Genomic DNA, 6,000 nt, shown 5'->3' on the forward strand with positions numbered 1-6,000 from the left:
AAGAAGTACAATAGTTTTTGGAGAGTTAACAGGATTTTTAAAAAGTGAATAATAATGGAGTTAAACTCTTAAATTGCTTCATGTTGTTTTATCATTCCTGGTATATTGACATGTGAAGGCATGTGACTAATTGTTGCTGCATAAAAGATATAAGGGTTTTTTTTTTTTTAATTAGATAGGCATTATTACCTTTTTTCTATGGAATGGTAAAGATTAAAATGTAAGATGCATGATGAAGATTTAAGTAGAGAGGCTCTGTGGGTAATTTGTAATATTGAGTGATTCCTGAGGTAGATGTTGAGGGTAATATTTTTCTGCATTATTATTAAAGAATAACATTTTTGATTTTAGTTAAAATTAAGTTAGGGTGTTGTACTTCTATGGAATAATATGCAATATATTGTTGAAATTATAAATTATATGTGATCTTTTCCATTTAACATTTTTAACATGTTACATACCATTGTGAATTCAATGAAGTGTTATGCTACTAACTTTAACCTATTCCACCTTACTCAGGCTGTAGGTAAAAGATGGTAACAATACACTATTTGGTAAGATAATGGACTGATATCTCTAGTAATCTTTTTTTTTTTTGCCAGTGGCTTTATATTGTCCATAAGTTAAAGAATATTGTTTCTATAGTGTATTTTTTGTTCTTATTTTCACATTCAAATTTATTTTTCTTAATTTTTGTGGATACATAATATGTATATATATTTATGCCATATATGGCATATTTGGATACAGGCATCCAATATATAATAATCACATTAGAGGAAATGTATCCATTACCTCTAGTATTTATTCTTTGTATTACAAGTAATTCAAATCTACAATTTTAGTTATTTTTAAATATACAATTAAATTGTAACTGACTACAAGGTTAAATTTTCAAACATAAAATCTATACATTTCTGAGTCTTGAATAAATCTTTTTTAAAAATTTATTTTTCTTTGACCACATGGCCTTTGCCTGCAAGCAAATATGAACTGTTACTATTGATTTACATAGTGTTAAATATACACATCTATTAGTCTAAAGATAAACCTTAGGTGTAAATAAATTATGAAGTGTGTTTGTGTGAGTATAAGTTTTTTTTTTTTTTTTTTTTTTTTTTTTGAGACACAGTTTCACTCTTGTAACCCAGGCTGGAGTGCAATGGCGCGATCTCGGCTCACCGCAACCTCCGCCTCCTGGGTTCAGGCAATTCTCCTGTCTCAGCCTCCTGAGTAGCTGGGATTACAGGCACGCCCCACCATGCCCAGCTAATTTTTTGTATTTTTAGTAGAGAGAGGGTTTCACCATGTTGACCAGGATGGTCTCGATCTCTTGACCTTGTGATCCACCCGCCTCGGCCTCCCAAAGTGCTGGGATTACAGGCTTGAGCCACCGCGCCCGGCCGAGTATAAGTTTATAACTATTTTTAGCAGAAAAAAGCAATATTGAGACAAATCATTTTAAGAAGGTGTCTAATTTACTAGAAAACAAAGTCTCAAAAATGCTTAAAGCAAATTTATGCTCTGTGCTTTTATACTGAATTTATTACTGTATTATTTTTTGGCTTTGGTTCATAATCTCCACATGCAAATTCTCTGTTTTAACATGACTGGTACTCATGCTAGACCCATAATTTTCTTTTTTTGTTGTTTGTTTAATACATTTTTTTTTTTTCATATGGAGTCTTGCTGTTTTGCCCAGGCTGAAGTGCAATGGTACTATCTTGGCTCATTGCAACCTCTGCCTTTTGCGTCCAAGCAATTCTGCCTCGGCCTCTCAAGTAGCTGGAATTATAGGTGCCCACGACCATGCCAAACTAATTTTTGTATTTTTAGAAGAGGCAGCATTTCATCATGTTGGTCAGGCTGATCTTGAACTCCTGATCTCAGGTGATCCACCCACCTTGGCCTCCAAAAGTGCTGGGATTACAGGCATTAGCCAGCACCCCTGACCTGTGTAATAGTTTATGAAGTATTCATTATGTTAGCTGGTCTGTAAGTATAAGAATTATTTTTTAAAAAATTTTATTCTGGCTGGGCGCGGTGGCTCAAGCCTGTAATCCCAGCACTTTGGGAGGCCGAGGCGGGTGGATCACGAGGTCAAGAGATCGAGACCATCCTGGTCAACATGGTGAAACCCCGTCTCTACTAAAAATACAAAAAATTAGCTGGGCATGGTGGCACGTGCCTGTAATCCCAGCTACTCAGGAGGCCGAGGCAGGAGAATTGCCTGAACCCAGGAGGCAGAGGTTGCGGTGAGCTGAGATTGCGCCATTGCACTCCAGCCTGGGTAACAAGAGTGAAACTCCATCTCAAAAAAAAAAAAAAAAAGGCCGGGCACGGTGGCTCAAGCCTGTAATCCCAGCACTTTGGGAGGCCGAGGCGGGTGGATCACAAGGTCAAGAGATCGAGACCATCCTGGTCACCATGGTGAAACCCCATTTCTACTAAAGATACAAAAAATTAGCTGGGCATGGTGGCACGTGCCTGTAATCCCAGCTACTCAGGAGGCTGAGGCAGGAGAATTGCCTGAACCCAGGAGGCGGAGGTTGTGGTGAGCTGAGATCGCGCTATTGCACTCCAGCTTGGGTAACAAGAGCGAAACTCCATCTCAAAAAAAAAAAAAAAAAAAAAAAAAAAATTTATTCTTGGCTGGGTACAGTGGCTCACTCCTGTAATCCAAGCACTTTGGAGGCCAAGGTGGGTGGATCACCTGAGGTCGGGAGTTCAAGACCAGCCTGACCAACATGGTGAAACCCCATCTTAAAAAAAAAAAAAAAATTGGCCAGGCGCGGTGGCTCAAGCCTGTAATCCCAGCACTTTGGGAGGCCGAGGTGGGTGGATCACGAGGTCAAGAGATCGAGACCATCCTGGTCAACATGGTGAAACCCCGTCTCTACTAAAAATACTATAAATTAGCTGGGCATGGTGGCGTGTGCCTGTAATCCCAGCTACTCAGGAGGCTGAGGCAGGAGAATTGCCTGAACACAGGAGGCGGAGGTTGCGGTGAGCCGAGATCATGCCATTGCACTCCAGCCTGGGCAACAAGAGCGAAACTCCGTCTCAAAAAAAAAAAAAAAAAAAAATTATTATTCCATAAGTTATTGGTATTTGGTTAGATGAATAAGTTCTTCAGTGTTGATGTATGTGATCCGGATGAACTCATCACCTGAGCAGTATACACTGCACTATATATGTTGTCTTTTATCCCTTCCCCTTCCCACTCTTCCTCCAAGTCCCTAAATTCCATTGCAGCCTTCTTACACATTTTTGTCCTCAAAGCTTACCTTCCATATGTCAGTGAGAACATACGATGTTTGGTTTTTCATTCCTGAGTTACTTTACTTAGATTAATAGTCTCCAATTTTGGCTGGGTGCAGTGGGTCATGTCTGTAATCCCAGCACTTTGTGAGGCCGAGTTGGGCAAATCACAAGGTCAGGAGTTTGAGATCAGCCTGACCAACATGGTGAAACCCCATCTCTACTAAAAAATGCAGAAATTAGCTTGGCAAGGTGGCGTGTGCCTATAATCCCAGCTACTCAGGAGGCTAAGGCATGAAAATAGATTGATTCCCAGGAGGCGGAGGTTGCAGTGAACTGAGATCATGCCACTGTACTCCAGCCTGGGTGACAGAGTGAGACTTCATCTTAATAATAATAATAATAATAATAGTCTCCAGTCTCATCCTGGGCACTGCAAATCCTGGCAGTGCATTCCTTGTTAATGGCTGAATATTATTTTAACATATATATATATGTATATATATGTATATATATATATATATTTACACTTTTTGATAGAGGTTTTTTTTTTTTCCTTACTGATTTGTTTGAGTTTGTTTTAGATTCTGGATATTAGTCCTTTGTCAGATGTGTAAATTGTGAAGATTTTCTCCCACTCTGTGAATTGTCTGTTTACACTGCTGTTTCTTTTGTCATTCAAAAGTTCTTTAGTTTAATTAGGTACCAGATATTTATCTTTGTTTTTACTGCATTTGCTTTGGGGTTTTGGTCATAACTTTTTTGCCTAGCCAATGCCTAGAAGGGTTTATTTGACATTATCTTCCAGAATTTTTATAGTTTTAGGTCTTAGGTTTAAGTCTTTAATCCATCTTGAGTTGATTTTTTTTAATAAGGTGAGAGATGAGGATCCAGTTTTATTTTCCTACATGTGGCTAGCCAATTATTCCAGCACCATTTGTTGAAAATGGTGTTCTTTCTCCACTTTATGTTTTTGTTTGCTTTGTTGAGGATTGGTTGGCTGTAAGTATTTGGGTTTATTTCTAGGCTCTCTATTCTGTTCCATTGATCCACGTGTCTATTTTTTTTTTTTTTTTTTTTTTGAGACGGAGTTTCGCTCTTGTTACCCAGGCTGGAGTGCAATGGCACGATCTCGGCTCACCGCAACCTCCGCCTCCTGAGTTCAGGCAATTCTCCTGCCTCAGCCTCCTGAGTAGCTGGGATTATAGGCACGCGCCACCATGCCCAGCTAATTTTTTGTATTTTTAGTAGAGACGGGGTTTCACCATGTTGACCAGGTTGGTCTCGATCTCTCGACCTTGTGATCCACCCGCCTCGGCCTCCCAAAGTGCTGGGATTACAGGCTTGAGCCACCGCGCCCGGCCCCATGTGTCTATTTTTATACCAGTACCATGCTGTTTTCGTGACTGTGGCCTTATAGTATAGTTTGAAATCAGGTAATGTAGTGCCTCCAGATTTGTTCCTTTTTCTTAGTCTTGCTTTGGCTATGTGGGCTCTTTTGGTTCTATATAAATTTTAGAATTGGTTTTTCTAACTCTGTGAAGAATGATGGTGGTATTTTGATGGAGATTGTGTTGAATTTGTAGATTGCTTTTGTGAGTATGGGCATTTTAACAATTTTGATTCTACCCATCCTTCAGCATGGGATGTGTTTCCAATTGTTTGTGTTGTCTATGATTTATTTTGATAAGTGTTTTGTTCTGGCGGGCTGCTCTCGACCAGCAAGAGGATTCTAACCTGAGTGGGGGGTGCGCAAGAAATAAAGTGCAGCACCAGGTCAGGAGGACTGAAAGAGACGATGCTCTAACAGCAAATTTATTTATTTATTTTTTTTAATTTAATTTTATTTTTTTTTTTTTGAGACAGAGTTTCGCTCTTGTTACCCAGGCTGGAGTGCAATGGCGCAATCTCGGCTCACCGCAACCTCCGCCTCCTGGGTTCAGGCAATTCTGCTTCAGACTCCCGAGTAGCTGAGATTACAGGCACACGCCACCATGCCCAGCTAATTTTCTGTATTTTTAGTAGAGATGGGGTTTCACCATGTTGACCAGGATGGTCTCGATCTCTTGACCTCGTGATCCACCCGCCTCAGCCTCCCAAAGTGCTGGGATTACAGGCGTGAGCCACCGCGCCCGGCTAGCAAATTTATTTTTCAAAGGCCTGGAATAAATACATTTTCTCTGATCTGGTTTATGTCATTGCAAGAGGAAATGCAAATCTACACCTTACATGGTCTCTACAACAGAGAAGTCAGATACATAATCAGTGGTTGTAAAAGGTAATAGAATTTCCTGTGATCATAAAGCTTATTTACATTCAGACATTATTCCTCATGGCTGCAGGTGTTTTTGGTTTGATCTTGTTTTAGGACTCACATGTGAAAAGGTTTTCTGGTTTTGCTCATCAGAATATCTTTTAACCAGATTCTCCTTTGTCTGCTCCTGACTCAACTTATCTCAACTCCCCTTATTCAGGCGTCTCTGTGTCTGGGATCAAAACCATCCGTATCATGGCATTTGCTTTGAAAATATCCACATGGGGGCTGGGCGCGGTGGCTCAAGCCTGTAATCCCAGCACTTTGGGAGGCCGAAGTGGGTGGATCACAAGGTCAAGAGATCGAGACCATCCTGGAGGCTGAGGCAGGAGAATTGCCTGAGCCCAGGAGGCGGAGGTTGCGGTGAGCCGAGATCGCGCCATTGCACTCCAGCCTGGGTAACAAGAGCGAAACTCCGTCTCAAA

The sequence above is a fragment of the Saimiri boliviensis genome, chromosome 14 (assembly GCF_048565385.1).
Source record: "Saimiri boliviensis isolate mSaiBol1 chromosome 14, mSaiBol1.pri, whole genome shotgun sequence".
NCBI classification, from domain to species: Eukaryota; Metazoa; Chordata; class Mammalia; order Primates; family Cebidae; genus Saimiri; species Saimiri boliviensis.